This window comes from Strix aluco, chromosome 6 (assembly GCF_031877795.1).
Source record: "Strix aluco isolate bStrAlu1 chromosome 6, bStrAlu1.hap1, whole genome shotgun sequence".
NCBI classification, from domain to species: domain Eukaryota; kingdom Metazoa; phylum Chordata; class Aves; order Strigiformes; family Strigidae; genus Strix; species Strix aluco.
Genome location: NC_133936.1, coordinates 21429915 through 21452317, shown reverse-complemented (window position 1 = coordinate 21452317; position 22403 = coordinate 21429915). Strand labels below are relative to the sequence as shown.

At 37.5% G+C, this 22403-nt stretch overlaps 1 protein-coding gene across 2 annotated transcripts in view; it reads right to left on the bottom strand.

Annotated features, from left to right (window-relative positions):
- Positions 1–22403, bottom strand: part of CSRNP3 (cysteine and serine rich nuclear protein 3) — a 110878-nt gene that overhangs the window by 44765 nt on the left and 43710 nt on the right. The window contains exon 1 of one of the 2 annotated variants that reach the window (XM_074829000.1): positions 1166–1229. The exons of the other annotated variant lie outside the window; for it this stretch is intronic. The gene's annotated coding sequence lies outside the window, so the exon portion shown is untranslated. Of the gene's footprint in view, positions 1–1165; positions 1230–22403 lie in introns of those variants that run through there. 2 annotated transcript variants of the gene reach the window in all.

The window sequence follows — 22403 nt, the reverse complement described above, 5'->3', positions numbered from 1 at the left end:
AACCAAAACATTACACACTGGACTTGGGCTTCTCAGATCTAGAAGTAAATTAAACTAGTAGAATTAACACTGAACTTCAGTAATACAGGAGATCAGAATCATGCCTCTGTCTCCCAAATGTCTGACGCACGCAGAAAGATTCGGTTCTATCTACAATGCTTAAAGAAGCTCAACATACAGCATTCAAATTGCAGCACAAAATGTTTATATAAACCATAGTTTCAACAGAGTTTTGATGAGGAAAAAGAAGTGTATTTCAGAATTACCATAACTTGGCAGCAACACAGAACACCTGTTTGCTTCTGGAATCCTTCAGATCTTTTTCTTTAAAGTTCTTGAAATAATACCGGGAGCTCTTTAGAACATGAAGCATCTGATCTGCAGGAAAAACGTTTGGTTATTTGTTTCCTGCGTGCATATATGGAAAAGGCAGGTGTAGTGCAAAGTTGTGATTTCACTGTAACAGCAGGAATGCTGTTCTGTAGGGATGTTCCTACTGTTATTTTAGTGCACACTGTTAATTTTATCTATGTACGTACTTACAGTAAGTAGCTAACTGCCTCATAAATCTAAACTTAAAATCTGCTGTACTCATTTTAGACAAACATGGTAATTATATGACAATTGCGTGACTATAGGCTGCTTTATTTTCTCCATTTAAATGAGCGTGGAGTGACACGTTCAGTGTCTCTCATCCGATCTGACGGTAAAGACTGTCGGTGTTATGATTTTACCAGTGTTCTCCATTAAACAAACTGCAAGTTGCATACGAGAAGCGTGATGAAACAAGTACTTTAACCCATCCTTTCAGATCTATTGTCTAAAACACGAACAAGCCCGCTTTCAGAGATGCCCAACTGTATCTGTTTTCTGATCGACCGTTACTTTTTACAGAAGAAATGTTTTAACACGGTGACTGCAAAGCCCCTTCACTTCGGTTTTAATAGTATTTAGAACTGGAAGATTCTGCACACGGAAGCCCCGCATGCGGCAGAGCGCGGGCTCAGCAGCCCCCTGCCGAGGAAGGGCCACCCCAGGTCCGTGCCAGGGCAGTTCCCGCCTCGCCCCGCACCGCTCCCCGGAGAGCCCGAGCCCGCCCGCCGCCGAGGAGCCGCCGCGCCGCCGCGTTTCATCCCGCGCGCCCCGGCCGCCCCCGCCCCCGTACCTGGAGGCAGCGCCGGCGCCGGGCGGCGGAACGGCCCCCGCGGCGGAACGAACGGCCCCCGCCGCGCCCGCCCCGCCTCCTTATTGCCATGGGCCCGCCCCGCCGCAGGGCATGCTGGGACCGGCCCGCGGGGACGGCGGCCCGCAGGGGCGGCCGCGGTCGCGCCCCCGCCCCCCTACCCCCCACCCCGCCGCAGCGCGGCCGGGGCTGTAGACACCCCCCTCCCCGGTGCCAGGCGGCGGCGCCCCCGCCCGAAAGCCAGCCCGGGCGCCGCCGCCGTGGCGGTTTCCAGGGAGACCCGCAGCCCCCCGGCTGCGCAGCCAGAGCCCGGGCTTCCTGCTCCTTCCCTCCCCGTGCTTAATTAAGGCGGGCAGGGCGGGCGGCGAGCGAGGGCTCCCCTTTATGCCCGGCTTGTTTCAGCTCCCCCACGTGAATTAGCATCACGCACAGACACAATAGTGGAAGTGTGCGCAGAGAACGCGAGCGCATCGCGGCGGCGGGCCGGCGGTGCCGCTCAGCAGCACGCACATCATCCCGGGCAGCCCCCCCCATCTGCCCCGGGCCTGGGCTCCACCGGCATCTACTACCCACATTCGCACAGGAGCAACATAAATGTTCTGCAACTACTCAGATGGGTATTTATAAACATCATTTCTCAACTGAAATCAGAAGTTCACATGAAAATGACATCTCGTTCTCTATATTTTGGGTTTCGTTTATTTCCCCAATCTCTTTTCAAGGGATCAATCTCACTACCACTGAAATATTCTCAAAAAAAAAAAAATCAACAGATCTATTTCTCTGAGGCATTGCCAGCATATTTAGCTCATGATTTCTGAGTGCTAGAGAAGAAAGAAAAACAGTACTATAAAAAGATTTATGGATAAAAACTTTTACATGCTTAATTTCTATGTGATTATGACAGAGAAATGTCTATCCTCTGCAAGACAAGCACAGGCCACTAAAGTCTTTGGGGGGCAGTTTTTAAAAAATAATATGTATAATCAACTAAGAACTACTATGAGAAGCAAGTACTTGCTTGAAAAACAACATACTTTGCATTAATATCAGAGTGAAATAAATGCAGAGGGTTATAAGGTATCATTCCTGTGTGTATAAAATTGCATTAAAAATAACACAAAACACCACTTTCAAAATTATCCAAGAAAAATGTGGAGCAAAAAACCAAATATAAGTGCACTGTTAGGTATGCTCCAATGTTGCATTATTTTTAACCAAACACAGACACTACAAATCTCCTACTGAGAAAGAATTAGTCTTGAATACATAGCAGAATAATAGATTGTTGTTACTAAATATTTTATGATATTGGTAAATGATCCATCCAGCATAAATTTAATTTTACTTGCTATCCAGTTTTTCATGCACAATTGAAGTCTGAATTGTATAGGAATACTAATAAAAACATTTTTACAATGAATCTGATTACAGAACTTACACGATTTATTTAGTTTGGTATCACATTGATGTGCATCCTTTACAAACCCGCCTTACAAAATGCAAAAATCCCTGGCTTTAGTAATAATAAGGAAACAGCAAAAACACCGCTTATATTTAGAATACTGAAGTGTGTGAAGAATCTATAAAACAACTGACCTGTTCAAACTGTTGTTTTTCCAATCCATGCACTGTTTTTATTAATTAGGAACCAAACCAGATTGATCATCATTTTATAACGTTTGACATATTCACTGTCTTCCTAGTTCCCGGAGAATCTTCTTAAATTTCCCAGCACTGTGTTTTATTGCTGGTACCATATGCTTTATTGTTCAGCCACAAGAGCTTCGCTCTGCACAAAGACTCATTACCTACTGCTTGCTGAGCAGCTTCAGGCTCACTGAGCCTGCCTGGGTGATCACATGGGAGTTTTGTCTGAGAAAGCCAGGCATGCCACTGATTTCACCGGCTATGGATATTTTTATCAGCTGAGGTCTACTATGAGGAAGGAATAACAAATTCTAAAGCTTCTTTACCTCATTAAGACAGCAGTCGTTATGGAAATCCCTCAACTTTTTAAAAATTATTATTATTATTATTATTATTACTCCCATTGTAACACAGGTTCAAGTAGAAATTCAAGAGAATTGCTAAAAGCAATTTTTTCTTGCGGGGAGTGGCAAAAACTGTGCATTGTCTGCATCGCTCCACACACAGCGCACACTGAAATTAATATTCTGAAGAGGTAATATTTTGCCAACACTTATTCTGACAGTGTTTATTCTTTACGTAGAGGATGAGCTTCTGAATGAAAAATTGTTCCTAAAAAGCAGCACCTTCTTAAATTTGTCTCATCAGTCAAGGGCATTATCCTGCAATCTTTGGTCATAAAATTGGTTTTGCTGGTTTCAGTGAGACTACTTAGGTGAATAAGAATTGGCCATTTGAGCAAGGATTAGTCTCAAATCCTAATGACAAATTATATAGTACAATGATGTCTAATCTCTTGATAATAGTTGTCGATACTCAGGGGGGTTTTGTCTGTGGGGGTTTGTTTGGTTGGTTTGAGTTTTGGTTTTATAGGGTTTTTTAAACACAAAATTATAAATTTAAGTAACATTTTATATTTGTTAAAACCCTAATATTTTATACTGGAATAACTGAATATCTAAATTCAAAATTACAAAAGCACTTACATAAAAAGATAAATATTTAATGATTTTTTTAACTGGTACATTATCAGTATCAGGGACCCATTTTGGAATATTTGGAGATACCTTAACTCCTACTGCAGAGTGAATTCCCAGCTAGTGATGATAAATGAACATCTCTTCTCCACCCTGAAAACTAGTACTGAACACATAATTAACCATAATATTAACATTGCAAAGATGCAGCTATTCTATGAAATAGTCAATTATCTCTGGAATAATTCATAGCATTTTGAATATATAAGACAGCAAAAAGAAACTGTTTTCTCATTAACATTCCACAAATGAAATACCTACTTATTCTATTTAAGATCTCCCTCGTTAGAATAAATAACAGCTTGTTGCTCATTGTTGGCATTCTTACGGTCCTATGGAAGTCAGTGGAAGTTTTGCACTGATTTGCATGGAAGAAGGGACAAGCGTGACAAACACAGATTCACGCGCTTTACTGTGTCGTCATGCAAACCAATGACAAAACTCCCCGCTTCTTTATTGTTCTCGGCATCTTGCTCATCGTGTATTATTAAGGTTTTCTAACAGTTGATACGCAGCCTCTGTGATTACACTGAATTATAAAAGATAGGTAGTAAAGGATTCAGAATTACCCACAACTAAATCCAGTGATGCACATCTTCTAGACTCTCACATTCATTTTGTTTAATAAAAAATTCCATTATCAAGGATGAGTGTATTTTAAAGTGCCACCATTTTTGTCTACCCCAACACAGACCAAGCAGATGGTTTGTGACTGAGATCCTTCTACATCTCTTAAGCAGGAAACACAACTGCGTATACATTAATGAGAAGAAATGAAAGCAGACTAGATGGGTTGCTAACGAACAGCTGGTTTAGCTACAGCTATGCATATTTTTTTCCCCTGGCGATATCATTGATGATGTCACGATGCTAGTGTAGGAAGACATAAACAAAAGGCAGGCATTTTTGCTGCAGTAACACTAGGGGAAAAAGAAAAAACAAATGTTTGACAGATGGAAAGAACAAAAACTGATCAGAAAAAGAGTACTATTGTAACATTTTCTGGATGTCGTTGTATACACTGTGGAGCACTCCTAAAATCCTGAAAGGAGGTTAGAGGAAAACATGTTCAAGGACACGATATAGTTAAACCAGTTAGCAGGAAAGTGTTGTTTCTGCAGGAGACAATAGAAGCAAGCAGTCTTCATGCTGTAGGAAAGACAGCCACAGTAATCAGTTCTTCAAGGTTGGGGGGAGGGCTTCAATCCTCCACAGTGGAATTTGGGATTCCCTAATTCTAGTTTGACATTTTTAGGTAGCTAAATTATATTCCATCCCATACTCTCTTCTTACAGGTTTACTAAATAGAAGGAAGTCTTTGTCAGAGCCATTTTGTTGAATTTCTGCCCAAACATAGTACTGAGGAAGTGCCTTTTTACTATCATGAAAGGAGTTAAAGATCACCCAAGAGTTTCACAGTTGACAGAACCCAGACCTCCCTTGTCACTCCATAGTAGGAAGAGCTCCAAATGACACCATACTTTCTGGTACCCCTCCTGTAACAGACCAGACTTATTCGGGAGAATCCAAATTCAACTCTCTTTGAAACGACAGTGGGAGAATGATATGCAAACGCTTAGCAGTCTCTTCCACCCAAGGGGGTTGAGGTAAGCAAGGGCTCTCTCTTCTCTAATAAAAGGTTCCTTGTGAATCCAAACGAAAACAGAATCAAGAACCTGCTGACAAACTGTAGATAAGGGTAAACTGTCAGATCCCACATCTGCTTCATAGGAAAAGCAATTCACAGTAACATTCTTATGCTTCCCCATCCCACAGAATCTACGGTAAAAGGGAACTTCTAAGGAAATTCGGACTCCGAATCATCCTCATCATTAGTAAGGAATAATTACATAAAGCCTGGTTTATTCTACCCTATATGCGTTTAAACTTGAGTATTTTTACACAGGTTATATGCACTGAAATAAAGATCTTGCACAGAATTAAAAAAAACCCAACCAAACAAATGAAAAACAAACCCCAAAACCCACAACAACCACCCAAAACCAGCCATATTCCACAAAACAGCCTATGATTTGAACTTCAAATCACTCCCACCTTACAGAACTACATTATTTTGTTAGGTATTGAGCTTAATCTGATGTTCAGTATCCTGTATCACACTTGGATGAATCAGATATGAATCAAAATAATTATTGGGACGGCACTGTTCAATTTCATGAAATAAAAAGGGGCAACTTGCACTCAATGCCTTAAAGGGCTGAATCCTGTATCTTGCAATAAAACGCAAAAGCTCCTGTTTCTCCAAGTACACCAGAAATGCAACAGCTTCCACACCAGCTGAGAAAAAGAGGGTTCTGCAGTCTAGTGCCAAAAAAGATCTCAAGTCCAGGATTTATGAAATGTGTTCAGTGGACCATATATGCTCTACTCCAGCTCTTACAAAAAGCATGGTTCACAGGCCATGGTTTGCATTTTATGAGCTACAGCAGCAGCAACTCTAAATGCCTCAGCATTGGCTTTTAGGTTTGAAAGTAGATGGTTTGTGATCACTCCTTTGGTAAGATCTATAAACCTCGCCCATGCAAACTCCTCTAATTTGAGCTCAGGATGACACATAGCTGCAAACTTCCCATAGAAGTCTGCCATTACTGAAGAAGTTCTGCAGAATTAAAAATGCACATCTATGAGAGAAAACAGTGTAATACTAATTAAAGCTCTCCATCTGAAGTTACTGTCAGTAACACTGGGGTAGGATAATCTTAAGTATAAATTCTATGTATTTCTTTCCAGATCAAATGTAATTTAATCAAATAAATTTCTTTACTTTGGCCCCAAATGTCCTGCTTTCTCTGGATACATCACAGTCACAGCTAAACTATCGTCAAGTAGTGCCACATTAACTACTCAGTTCCAAATACTGGGGCTTGATGGATTTCAGTAGCCTGCCAGAAAGGATAACATACTTTGGGTTCCTGAATTACACAAATATGAAAAACTTAGTCATTCCTAAATGACATTTTCAACAAAGGTACAACCATATTTTGCAATAAGAGTTTAGTCAGTGAAATGCAGGAAAACAGACAAAATCTATTTGAAAGGTAAGAAGACATCCTCAGCTCAACAGATGGACTGAGAAAGCAGCTTATAACTGAAGGACAGGCTTGTGAGAAGCTGTTCTCATTTCTGGCACCTTAGCAATCTCCTCCAGACTTCATACAGTGACCCCTAGCATGTCAATGTAAGGCTGTCAGTGCCACCCTTCACTCCTATTTCTGGCACATTTGCCCTGTCATGTCAATTTGAAGGACACCACGTACAGTTTCCTTTCTTTCTGACACTTAAAAAGTATCTCCATAACCAGGAGCAACTTCCTAGATCAAGTGGTGCAAAGCAAGCACAGAGTAACAGTGAAATCTCTTTACGCATACTATGAGGTACAACAGCATATAATTTTTAGCACAACAGTTCTTCAAAACAACCTCATTTTTAATGATACATTCTTGCTACATCTTAAAATACCTTCATTTTTCTAAGATAAAATAAACCTTCTCACCAGGGTGGTGTCTCAGAGGAAAGTCCACTTCCTTTCAGAAAATACCACTGAATGGTACTATGAATTAGAAGAGCTACTGTATGCAAACAAAAATACTCCTCTGTAGTAAACATACAGAGTTTCTTTCTCCTTTCACAACCTTTCTCAAAACTGCTGGTTAATTACCAAAATCAACGAGCATATTAACTTTGGCAGGCAAATTAAGGTACTGAGAGGTGTACAGCCAAGCAGCAAAAGAATGTCTTGACTGCTGTTGCATTAGATGATGCATATGAGTGATGCATAATCAAAGCAATTAATTTTGGTTCGCTGTAATACTTGATACAGCCATCATCCAAAACACCAGCAGAGCATGGAGTTTCTCAAATAAAACAAAGTAAGTTTTATTTTAAAGAGCAAACTGCTTATTACCTTGGTTTTTTTAAAAAAAAAAAAAAAAGACTTAGAAGGTGGCAGATACTTTGAGAGATTGCCTGTGCTGTCTTGTATGTGCTTCATAAACCAGCTTTGGTCCAGCCAGTTTCCATGACAGCTCAGATATAGCAGCATGATCCATGCCGAGAGAAATTCAGAAGTACACAGAGCTATGCTTGGTGTGGTTAGAAATTGCTGGACAAACAGAAGAAATAAGGGTGCTTTTTCATTTTTAATTAAACTGACATACTCTCTACTTCATCCATTTTCTCTTGCTTGGTTACTAAGTACACCTTTTCTCATAGTTTCATTTTCCAATTTACAAATTTCACTTGACTGATGACCAGTAAAAAGTTTAAAAATAAATAAAATTAAGAGATATTTGAAGCAAGCATGATAGCTAGTATGTTCTCTTTTTCTTCAATTATTTCATTCTTCTAGTCCCCCTTTATACCACAATAAACCAAAAAGTAGTTTACTGAGTCAACGCAGTTGAAACAGGAGTAAAATCCAGTCAGGAGAAAACAGACCATCTTTCCTAACTGGACTTGTCATCAACAGAACTTTCTAAAGCACCACTGTTGCTAAACCAGCAACACTGCCTCATTCTTTGCTTTCACAATTTCCATAATGGAGCAGACAAGCTTTTTAGTTTTTATCTTCCACTGGAAGATGAATCTTTCATTGTCACAATCTCTGAATTTGTTCCTGTCTCCCATAAACACAAGTATTTTAATTCAAGCAGAGACAAATAAAAATATAATAGACACATAGATCTAAGCAGCAACATAAACAATTTTTTACATTTTATAGCAGTTAGTTTATGAAGCATCCCAACTTACAACACAATACATTTTCAATGCACTACTTGGAATAAAATACATGGTGGACTTTTAATCTTATAGGCAAGAAGATATCTAAATTCAAAAATAAGGTGTCTGCCTTGAATTGCTAAACATCAGTTTAGGATCTTATTCCACAGGAAGTGAAACCACTGCAACACTTCTTCCCACCTGTGTACATCCCACACATACCACCTTAGATCTGTCATTTAAAGCTTAAAAGGACACTAAATTCTAGGTTGTATGGTAACTTTTCACTGTTCCAAATAAGCTTAAAGCCTAGAAACTGATTCTCCTTTAATAATTCTGTACATTTCTATTTGGCCAGCATTGACTTCTTTCCCTTACGTGTATCCAGCAGAGCTTGAAAAGAATTATTTACTTCTTTGTGTACCAGCATCACTGATAACATCAGCACAGCATTGGGAATTTTATTGCTTATGTTGACTCTTCTCTACCGGCAGAACACAACACATTCTCCCCCCCATATGTTCCATGACAGCAGACTACATTAAGAACATAGAAGCATTTTGCAGAAGATTTCCCTCCTCATAACCCTAAAAACACAGTAATGATTTCACTTCCCTTGAAATCAGTGTTAAAGAAATTAAATCCAAATCCTATCATGTATTTTAGCATCCAAAATAAGCTTCACAGCATATATACAAGACTCTCATCAAGTTACAACCTGAACCACTATCCTTTTACAGCAAACTTTTTACTAATGTTCTAAAGCTTCAGAAAGTAAGCCCCTCCAATTCAGAAATATGCTTTCTAAGAAACACTGCCATTTCTTTCACATAGGAAGATTAAACAACCACAGTGGAGAGTTCTAGGATGCACTGGTATAAATCCATGACTTCAATAATCAAAATGGACTGCTGATTTACAGTTTGATCACACAGTTTTCAACTCGTGTTTAAAGACACACTGTGTTTTCAGTCTAACTTTCTCAGAGTACAAAGGATAACTGCAGTAGTCACATGCCCTGAAACTGTGCAAGCATCACCATTTCTGCAACATGATCAAGTTTGGAAGTTCTTTTGTAGAAGCAGTAATCAAGTGACTGTTTTATCTAAGAGTTCCACCTAAAAGGCATCAGGACTAAAGACTTCTATTAGAGCATTTTTATAGACCAAATGTCTTTCAAGATTTCAGCATTTCAGAAACCTTCATGAATTTTTTTTAATTAAACTGCTTAATACCTACCAGCTGCAGGACTTAATGTTTGAGTTAGATTTTTGCCCACAGTATTAAGTAGATACATTTATCACCCCAACTGAAGTACAATACAATAGCCATGAGTGAGTACGTCAGGCTACAGTCCCTAAAGACTGCAGTTTTTTCAGCCTCTTATGTTGTGTTGGTGCACCTTCAGTGGAAGAAAGTTGGTTTTGTTTTGTGTTCTTTTAAATCATTATTTAACATCTTTACAGTGAATAGGTTAAAAAAATAAATAAGACTTCCAACCAGGAATATATTAAAATACTTTGAATAAGGTTTACCAATTTATGGCACAGACAAAACCTGGACTGTAGGGACCACTGATATCACCTGATAGGAAGTTGCATCATCTGGCAGTTTCCTATGTTGCAGAAAAGAAGCAATTGCTACCTCAGTGTGATTTTTGGCATCCCTGCAATGAATGTGATTTCTCAATCAGATTTATCACTTTGGCCTGGCATCTTTAAGCACTGAGGATAAAGTTGTCTCCGTCCCAGTATTTTTCCTTTTAGGAACATGAGTCTTGTCAGATATTTATAAAGAGTGTAGTCAACGTGTCTGTTTTGACCTTCCAGGTTATAGCAAAGGTGCAAGCTGACAGCAGCAGCTGTCATTTGCTGTTAACAGACTTTTACCAGATCAACAGCTCCAAGCTCATAGAGGAACTCAACAGTTTTGTGACTGAAGAGCAGGAAGTCAAGGTCCTTGGCTGTCTTGTTCCATCTCCGGGGGTGGGCAGATTTCAGTGACCCTACCACTGCTCTAGCCGCCTGCCTGGAACTGCTCTCCTTCTGCCCTATGTCTGCTGTTGGTAGCAGTTATATAAGTCTCCAGGATACAGGATCATAAATGCAGACTTCAGCCATTTAAGATTTCAAGAAGTATAAAGATTTCCCAGGGCCAACTGTTATACTTTTCCAGAGCAAAAGACGTTCTCACTGCCCTGGATGTCTCGTATTGAGAGACAGGAGTGGCTCTATTTACATGCAGAAAACATATTTCATGTGATTTACAATGGCAATGAGTTAATAACTGTGTATTGTGTATCCTGCAGTTTTCTTATTATCTCCAGGACTATGAGAATTCCTGAAAAGCTGTCCTATTTAACTTGTAACATACTTAAAACAGCAAATTGATACGTACTCTGTGCTGATCATCTTATTCTTCTCCTGCAGTTGCAAACTCTTAAAAAAGTTACATTCATAATTATACTGGAACGGACCCAGGTCAACAACTGCTAGCCTTGTCGTGTTAGATATACATGATTATAGTACAAATGCATTTTTTAAGGCCAGAATTTTGTGATACTTGAGATGGAAAATGCTAAAAAGTCTGCTTAAGATTTTTTTTTGCTTCACAGCTGAGTTCAGTTAACTATCTTGGAGGACAGACAAACTGCTTACTGGAAAACAATCTTAACAGTAAAAGTCTGAGAGGGATATATCTATTGTTAGCATAGATATCATAAATTAACTTTTTTTTTTCTTTTTTTTAGATTAGCCAGAAAAAGTACAGATGGAAATGAAAAGGCCACTGAAAATATAACAGTATAGAAAGTTGTAGGATAGGGAAGGAAAAAACAAAGTGCCTTTTCAAAAATAAATTGAGTAACAATTTGAGAAATAGAAGAACCAAGAGTGGAAAAAAAGCACAGGTAAGCCAACATTTCACAAGATGAAATGTGGCAAACTCTTAAAGATGGGTTGTGGAAGATAAGGCCGAAATGTCTATTTTGAGATCTAGGAAATACATTTGTATCTAATATATAGCTGAAGAAAATATAGCACATGGGTCCTAAAATAACTGAATGACAGAGTAAAGTAAACATACGAGAATACCAGAAATACCACACCATGACACTGACTGCTATTACACTAGGAACACAGTTCTATTCATTAAAAAAGTAATAAAAAGCAATTCCCTTGTATTCAAACCCTCCAGCAAACTCAGAGGCAAAATTCACAAAGTGTAATGTGCACTGAGCAAAAAGTGGAATATATGAAAGGTATCACTTGGATTTTGTGTAGTAGAGAATTAGATGAAAATATACCAATGACCTCAGACTACTACAGATGCGAGTGGGGAAAAAAACCCAGAAAATCAGAAAACAAAGCCAAAAATTCAGAGGCCCACTTACACATTAAATGTCAAATACAATGTAGGGGAATACTAGACAGTGGGTAACCAATAAGGACTCTCAAGCCATAGCCTGATTGTGTACAATTCAACAGCAGGAATAAAAACTAGCAACAAATAGCACACGTTCTTATTAGAGAAATATTACAAAGAAACTGCCAAGCCTTACTAATTGCTACACAACTGTTATTTTCATTATAGAGGTGTTACTAATACTTTAACGAATGATATATTTCAAAACTTTTCTCTGAATTCTAAAATGGAGAACCTAACTGCTAACAGTGGAGTGGCAGCAGAGACCTGAAATCAATTTCCATAAACAGTTAAACCCCCTCATTTTTAACGAGTAATTTTGTGAGACCTCGAGCAGTTCAACTATTTCATGCCTAGCTTCTCCATATTAACAAACAAAAAATAATTGGACAACATCTTATTGTTACTTATCTGACAACTGTGCTCTTAGTGATTAAAGTAAAAGATATGCTTCAAGACCACCAGTTAGACAGAATCTGTCTCATTGAACAAGTCAAAATAATTATAGGAAGAAAATCAATCAGGAGTTATTTTGCACTTTTATCAATAACAAAGTACAAAAAAAAAGAAAACTATAGTGGCAAGTCTGAAAATTTAAGCCTGATATAAACTTTATAATTCTAAGTAACAGCAGTAAATGGATGGGAAATTACTGTTTCTTCTGATACAGGGTGATATCCTGTTACTTGAATTTACAAAAAAGAAAAAAAAGAATTCTTCAGATAGGAAAAATTTAAAGCATTACTTTAGTACACACAAAGCGGTTAAAAGCCATTTATTTCTCTTCTCAAAGACAATCTCTACTAATTGCTGTAGTTGTGGAAATACATTTTGTGGGAAAGGATAATGAAGACTACTTGTCAAATTGGTCATGTCATTATTTCACTGCACAATCCAAACAGTAGAGCCTGACCCATTCCCAGCACACTGAATATCAGCCTACAGAAAAGGAGCCATGCATTCTGACCTTTCTTGCTAGTTTCTTCTGACCTTTCTGACCTCATTAGACTTCTATAAAGAAAATAAAGGAGCTGTTGGGTACTCTTGATGGATTAGAAATAACAAGAATGTGTCTAGGACTTAAGTACTAAACTGGACCACTGAATTATAATGATTTTCAAACAATCAAAATGATAATAGGGATGATGAGGAGGAGGAAACAGAGGTAGTGAGAAATAGATTGTTAAAATATTTAAGTGCAAATATGCTTTTTTGAAATTGTTCATCAGCATCCTTAACCATTTATTCTGCTGTAATTTTAAATGGTTGGATTTTTAAGGCCCCATTTGAGTGAGAACAGATATTAAAAAACAATGGTCCCATCATAGTTATTCTCATTAAGCATGAATATAACTTAAGCACCTTGCTGAAAGAGGTCTTTAATCTCTCCTAGACAGATTTATTTAATGAATTCTTCAAATTCCCAAAGGAAGGAAACTAGAGCCTAGAATACAAGTCTCTGAAGTCCTCGTGTCACATTTCAAACACTGCATCATATTATCAACAAAATCTGTATCTTCACAGACAAAAGGGTATAGATACTATGAAAGTGCTTATTCTTTACATAATACACAGCTTCTCCAGTGTAATTACTACGGATTTTTAAACTGGTTCCCAAAATGGACAACTCATATTTTTATAGCTTACATAATAAGAAGTACAAAATGTATAAATTAATTTTTCTCTCTAAATATTGGGGTTTGCCATCCCCAGTAAATAATTTTTTTTTGCCTAATACTGGTGTCTGAGCAAAACTCTCAGAAAGGAAGCCACAACCCCACAACTTACAATAAAAAACTCTAGTACTATTAGAGAAATTTTGTAGCAGCTGTTCTCCAAGTTGGAACACTGGACACATGCCTTTTTATCTTTTTATTCTGTATTTCTAACTTCTAGAGAGAAAAGTGCTATGAGGGAATTTATAGTCACATAAATATTCAAAGGTCCCATATATTATGATTTCTGAATAAAACTCTTGTACTGAACCACTGGAAAATGTTTAAAGGAAGAAAAGAATTTTTCTTTATATGCTTAACTACTCCTAAAAGAAGACACTAGAAGATAGGCTGAACTCAACCAAAGGGTTCAAGCATTAAAATGCATGCACCATCACATAAAATTAAATTGTGTCCTTTTTAAAAATAAGGCTATGCCATTTGCTCCTGAAATGTCCTCTGTTGTCTGGCAGTTTTATAGATCCTGGCATGGGAAAACTGTTGCATTTGTGATAGCAGGGATCATCCCCTTCAGAAAGTTATAGCCTTTGGTAAATCTCCGCATGTCTCACATCTCTCCTACGCCAAGTACACACGCTAGCACCAAGCCAGCACCACTGAAGAGGATGTATATACTGAATTTGTGCAGCAACTCTCACCTGGGTTTATCCCCACCAGCTAAAATGTCTTAAAGCAGCCACTGTATCCAGATACTGTAATACAGCACACAGAGCTAAGTTAGATGACACAGCGGTTAAAAAACAACTTAATCAGGTTTCTACTACAGATTTCACAGTTGCTATATCTGGGAAGCCGTTCCAGCACAATTAGATTAGTGATTTATGCAGTCTCTCTGCTCCCCCCCCATTTAAAACAGTGGATTAAGATTTGAATACGTATATTTTTCATCTCTATCACCATTCAGATCTTGTAAATGCAGAGTCATTTCAAGAGTTGTAGATGAGTTTTGGTTTGGTTTTTGTTTTGGAGTTTGTTTGTTTTGTTGTGGGTTTTATTTTCCCCTTTGTTGTTAGCCAGAGATTGGGGTGTAAAGATAAATGGTAGACAGGAACCTTGTGTTTAAGCGGGGGGGGGGAGCAGAATTGTTATCGGGTAGACACAACCCATTTCATCAAAATTGTATTTGTCATTTTACAGGTATGCAGAAATTTGTATCATTTGTCTACCCTGTAATTGAAAGAGAAATTCAAATCCAGTAAGATACAGACAGGGGAAACCACTCCAGAAATGGAAAAATGGCTTTGCTTGATGCATCAAAGCATATACCTTAATACACTTGCTCTTTTGAGGCTGTGATGACTATTGACAATTCTGAGGAAGGCTGATCCACAGGGAGAAATTAAGTGGAGGCTGTTGTGACACTGTATGGGAAGAGAGGTATAGAGGGGGTGTCTGTAAACCGTGGAAAAGATAGGTTACTGCCTGAGGAAGAAGGCACAGAAGTGACAAGATGCTTGAACTGGCAGACTGTAGCCTGTCACAAAAGAACTGCAGAATAAGCACTTCTAAAGCTACTTTAAAATTAACTGGTTAACACAAAAGCCTTTGCAAAAACTTTTCATTGTAATTCTGTGCAGATCTCACTTATCTGAGGTTAAATTATTAATTTTCCCAGCTTGTCCTTGTTTTGGAATTTGCTTATTCCTATGAATTAGCTAAACCAGTTAACTTGCCACTTAAAAAGCACATAGAACAAAACTGCCCTTCACAAAAGGAAGGGCAGGGAGAAAAAAATATTTTAAAAAAGGTAACTGTTATGTTGTTCATTTATGCTATTGTCTCATGTATTAGGTAGGTTACTTATGTTATTTACTAAATAAAGCCTGGAAAAGGAAACCCCTTTCAACTGATCTCTTACATAGTCCAGAAATCTAATTCCGAGTACCAAAGGGAGAAGCAGAGAGGAGATAGGAACCCTTATCCTTCCTTCACGTCTCAAAACAAAACAATATGACAAAATCTCGGCTTCACACTGCAAGATTGCGATAGCAGATATACCCAGGAATTAATAGTAGGTAGTAAATGACTTCCAGTGTCTGATGATGACCCAGAATTTTAAGTACAATTGTATCAAAAAGTTTTGCAAGTGCAGTAACATTTAGGCATCTAAGAAATTAATTCCAGAAATCTGACGGATGTTTTCATGCTTACTGAAATAAATAAAGCATTTTGTTGATTAAAAAGGCCATTTTTAAACAAGTCTAAGATTCTTATCAAATCACATGGTAAGTCAAGAATCACGTGCTCTCCTCTTACATGCATTATTGTGAGAATTAGAAAAAAGGGAGGGAGAAAGCTGTCGTCTTATCTAAATGGCAATGAATGAGGACACAAACTCCTATACCCAGTGGCTGTGTGTTACTAGCAGGCAGGAGGACTCGGAGTCCAGACTGCTACAAGAATCGGGGGCTCCTCTATGAGGGCTACTTAAGGTCCTTTTCTTTATCCACAGATTTGGCAGTGAGTGAAAGGCTCTCCTGGATATTACCTGTACAAAAGCAGATAACAATCTTTCTTCTTGTGAATGTTTTGCAAGTGACTCCAAAAGTTCAACTCATTGACTCTGTGACAGATTTTGCATGTAAAATGGGGCCTACCTATCATGTGCTACTGCATTTCACAAACAATTTGAATTTGCATTTGGTCTTGCAGATTGTTTGCAGGATTTCTTTTTTTAATTTCCATTTTTAACACAACAACAAATGCTAAAATGTAAGAAGCAAGATCAGGGCAAGTATTATCTAGTAAACAGGTCATGTTAGACACTGGTTCCTTTACAGTACCTTTGAGCTCTAAAGTACTACTTTTAGCAAGACAAGAATGAACAATGTGACACAACATTATTTTACAGAAATTTGATAAAAGTACACAACTGAATTACAAGCCTTCACTCTATTAAAAATAAGGCTGATTCCTAAATCATGTACTTCTAAGAAATCCTAATATATTTTACCTTTTATGTAAATATTAAAATATTTGAATTAAGATTGATTTTAATAGAAAATTGTGTTACAGTTTGTTGACAAAAACTTAATGCATTGGTTTTGGTGGTTGCCAGTGTTATAGAATCCTTTGCATTGTTCCTCCAGAGCATATGTTTGCACATCTATTAAATGCCAAACCTCTTTACAGATTTGTTATTGCTAGTGAGTCCTGGCAAAGCCTCCTCTGATCTCTAAAACCTATTAAGAGTTAATGAAGTCAAGAGGAAAAAAAGAAAAGATAAAGGAAAACAAAAAAAATCAGCAGAACACTGAAAAGAAAGTTACACATACAGCATTATCATGTAGATACTAAGTCTTATTTTCAAAAGTTTTTCTTCAATAATGACTGTATGGTTAAGCCTTATGTTGCAAGATTTATTTATATACCATAATTCAAAACCAGTTGAAGCTATTGTTACACTACAACACAAACATAACACACTTCTGAAGATTTTCCCAAAACCTTACATATATATCCTATCTGTCTAGAGAAGGGCACAAATTAACAGTAGGCTATTCAGCTTGCCCTAATGTAAATTACTTGGTACTTGAAAATTCCCCACAACCCCCCTCTCTAATGCAGCCACTGAAGGAATATTGGTCTATTACCTTTCTAAATCACATTTTTAATTGCACCCAGCAGTGGAACAACAGTAACACCAAGGATCATTTGGAAAGTTTTCCTGCAGCATTTACCGATCTAACTTAATGGAGCACCTCAAGTCAGCAGTACTGTTTTCTGGGTTGGTTTTTTTTCATTATAGTTCCACCTTACTGCATGGTAAGCACACAAGAGGAATGCACTTCACATCACTTGAGAACAGCAAAAGAAAAAAAATGTCAATATTGAAAGTGTTATTCTTTCTTAAATGAATATTATGTGAAAATTCTAATGAATTCACCTTCACTTTTGCACTAAAGATGAGGAAAGTTGGGCCAAGTGAGCCTTCATTAAGCAGCATGCGTCCTCTTCGCTATAGAAACTCATCAGATAATCAAAATCAGACACAACATAATATATAGCTTAAATTACTGGGAGAGAATCAACTGACAACTACCTTCAGTAATGTGTAATAAGGATAAGCCAGATAAGATAAAAAGATATCACATCAAAAGTTCGAGTCAGGCTATAAAAACATTCAAGAAGGTAAACAGGAAAAGGGGATCAGTACATCTGTGGTCATGGACTATTGCCCTACATGTGCATGCCCACATGATGCTGTACATAAGCAGCACACTACTATATTTAGACCCACAGTCATTCATGAAAAGCAAAGTTTAATGTCATGCTAAACCCATAATCCAAACAGACCCTTCAGGATAAATTAACTACACTTGTGCTTTCTGATTCTTCCTTCATCAGTATATGTAGCATTTAAAAATAACTTTCTAATATCAAACACCTAAAAGATAACAATTATACATATTTTTCAGTATCTGAGCAAAGCTTACAACAAATTATGAACACGTTATCCAAGAGAAGATGCTATCATCATTTTCTTGCTATTTATCAAGCATTTTAAATTACTTTGTGATGTTATTAAAATATTACACTGATTACACACAGTTCTCTGAACACATTTACTACTTGAGATGTGTTGGCTAGCTCTTTGTGGCTGAATAAATCATATCTATTACTTCCAGTCTTTGGAAAAAGTAAATTACATCATGATGTGACAAATTAAAATACAAGCTTTAAAAGTACTTCTTCAGATAACTTTGTGATTCCTTTTCCAAAATATTAAACAGCTTATACTTTTGCAAGCAAGTGAAGAAAGATGCAATATGCAATAATTCATTCATTTACAAACACAGGCAACAAGTTAGGAACATTTTTCCTACATAAATCTAATTACATTGGAAACTGCTGATGTTGCTGATGTATACTAATGCAGTAGCTTTTAGCATGAATTTTAAGCATTTTTAAACATAAAGTTGGAAAGTGGAATTTTTTACTAATGTTGCTCCAAAATTGCTAATAAAATCTCTGCAGAGATGTAAAATATAACATCATGTTTTGTACCATCAAATGGTACAAAATTGAAATTGGGCCTGCATGATTGCACAGATATATGCACGTGAATAACTGCTACTGTACTACTGACCTTGTGATCTCAAAGAACGCCAGTTTCTCTCAGGAGATTTTTAGACCTCTGAAATCATGTTTTCAGTCTGTAGACATTTCCTTAATCTGTCCTTAAAAAAATGAAATTCATGTCTCATTACTGTTAAAATGATACCAACAAACTTTTAGAATTTCTGTCAAAGTATTAGTAATGCCTTATGCACACTCACAGAATAAACAGAAAATTCAGTTTGTTTGCAATGAAACCAGTCACCATATTAGGAAAAAAAAGTCAGAACAGCATGTGAGTCACATGTATGAGTAAGCCACAGAAGTTATTTTAACAAAATATTTAATTACTGCAAACAATTATTGACTAACTTATAAAATATTTTATATTTCAGAAGATCAGACCTGTTTTTTAGCATAAATGATCATACAACCTTTGAGCATATAGCCAGTACGCACATTTGGTTTCTGGTACACATGAGCTACTTTGCTCTGACACAACAGGGAGTCTGAAAACGTCCCTGTATTTCACTGAACAGAACAAAATTCAGTAACTGCAAGGACAATTAAACATTAACCCTGCTTACCGAGGCAGGTGACAGACTTGCCATCTGTTGGAAGTCCTTAAAGCAAGGTTTGATATCTTCCTAAAAGGCATTTTTGGATATAGTTTTTGAAAAACAAACAAACAAACAACAAAAAAACCCCCACGAAACAACATTTGATCCATACTGCACACTTGTGGACGTGGCTGTGGTAAATAGAGAAGGGACTGGTGGCACAAGCCAGCAAGAGGTCTGGATTTGCCATTACAGATGCCTGTTTGTGTCACTTTCCATTCTGGCCCCTAACACTTGTGATCCTCCTTTAAAAACACATCAGAATCTTATCTTGGTTCAGTATTTCAGCTCAACTTGCAGAGGATCAGAAAGGAATATTAATTTCAACATTTCTGAATGTAGAATCTGGTTTCTATGGTTTGACTGATCATTTTTCACCTTCTTCTGTGGCACTGAAAGCTGAGCACAGCTGGAGACAGGCTTATGGCCAGAAGCAGTAGAGAGACACTTCAAATGTGCCTGGAAGGTACTCTGTGCTCACAGCTAGTTCCTAATGACATGATTACAAAGCAGCTTTGGTACAGACTCCAGTTAGACCTCTAGCGATTTTCATATCCTCCTTCAGCACAGGCCATGACTCTCTGGGCATACAACTCCTACACGGTGTCTTTGCTATGATCCTGAGCATCCGTAGTGCAACGCTTGCTACTGCGCCATTCTCTATTTAAGGCATGCTTAAGATTTTTTAGGATCAAAATAATGTGGGAAAACAAAAGGTTTTGATCATGATACAGGAAGTTTAGGTGATAATTAAAGTCTGCATCATAAAGGCAAACTAGATCAACTCCCAAAAGCATTTAGTACTGGGTATTGCACAAGTAACTAGTATTTCTTGCCAGTACTACTGCTGCTGTTTGCATGTATCACAGTGTAGGCAGATGGACACAGTAAGTACAACTCAAGCTTTCTGGAGCAAGAAAGAGGATAAAAAACAAGAAGTGTTTTATTTTTTGAGGTATGCAAACAAATGAGTTGCTAGCTAATCTAATGACGACTGAAGTGATGGAGCATAGCACGCCATGTAGATCAAACTGAGCAGGCTGTGTGAACTTCAGAGCAATAGACAGGGCTACAAAAGATAGGTGGACAGAGAAGAGAAAGTGGGAAATATAGGAGAAATCAGGAGGTGGTTCCATTATCAGCTGCAGGATGTATTTGATCTTGTACATGTGAACAGCAAGGAAGGATTGCAAAATACGGGCAGTGGTCCATAAAGTAATGAGGGAAGATACATTTGGTCCCAAACACATCTATATTTTAGCTTTTCTCTGTCCTTAATTTCTGTCAAACTAAAGATTCCTTCACATTACAAAATACAATAAACAATTGAAAGTAGAACAGGGCTTTTACCTAAATACCAAAATCACCCAAACAAAAAACATTTAATGTAAACCCTTTCTCTGAGAACCTGTTTTAACAAAACTTTCTGAAAATCCAGACTTGGCTCATCTGCAAGCCAAAGTTCTAGACAAATCACAACATTTAATTACTTCATTAGGCATGTGCTCTAGTCCAACACTTACCCTTCTGTGTTAATCTCATTATGAGAAATGTATATTTAAAATGCCAACTCAAGCTTTATTTCAAATGTCACGCATTGTCCTCTCTTTTGGCTGCTCTTTTCTCTAACAATGTCTGCAGTATATTCTCATTTTTTGAGAAAATTCTTACTTCCTTAAAGGCAACGACAAGCTGAATTTACTAACGCCAAAAGCATTTTTGATGCATACTCAAAGTCCCATAGTTTGAGTAACTGTTCATACAAAAGCCTACTGACTTGTCATGTTACTAAAATAGATAAATTCACAAGAATGAGCCTTTCGACTGCAAGCCATTATAGACCATACACTGGTAGCTATATAAATAACACATTATTATAATGTAATTAAGTAAATTGTGTTATCTTATTCCTAAGAACATACAATTAGACATGACAGCAAAGGTAACAATTTCTACTAATTTTAAATAGTAGTGTAACAATGAAACGATATCTCTGCTCCAAGATTTTTGTGTCCATTCCACACTAATCATTCAAAACTAAGAATACCACTTAAGTAAAACAGTGTGTAGAAAATGAAAAATGGTAGTAGAAATCAATAGATGTGCTTAATTTAAAAAAAAAAAAAAAAAAAAAAACACACACAGAAACTTTATCACTTTTTGGTAAAATGTAGGTCACCTACGGTTTCCATAGTAACCAGTGCTGAACTATAGCTCTACAGATGACCACTGCCTGTGGCTGCTTTCTTTGCTAGCAGGTGACGTATAAATACAACCGTGCCTCAGTTAAAATAAGGATGAGCTAAAGTAGTGCTTGGAATTGCCATTAGTTTACTTCCAAACATAACTCCAGATTTAACATTTTCAAAAGTATCCCCTAATAGCCTTGTGTAGGAAACACACAAAACCTAATTCAGTACTAAAAATCTACTCTTTGTCTGCATCTCAAGCCTGGAGTCTCCAAAATGGAGACAACTTTACAAGAAGTTGCAAATAATAAAAATATTTATACAGAGCAACCCACTAAACACCAGTAATACAGAAGTTCAGAAAGCACTCACATTAGGTTAAGCCGTCTTTGATAAGCACACAGCAAGTTCTGCAATGGTGTATTCAATACATTCACTGCAAGTGGGAGTTAATGGGTTGGCATATTATTATTTTGCACAGAAGCACACAGTGAAACCTAGTCATGTAACAAGGCTGGAGCCACAGATAACAACAGTTAAAGCCTCACTTGGGAGGAAGTGGTATAGCCTTCACTCGGTCTGGTGGTGAAAATCCTTTTCTCACCACTACTACTCTGGGCATAAATAGTTGATGATGAATTCATTAAAATACAAAAGACTCCACATTACAAAAAGATTCTGGCTTTGATAGTGAACTGGGAAATAATAAGACAAGTCAATGTCCTTGACAACTGCTAAATGGTTTTCCCCTTTAGAAGAGTCATTTC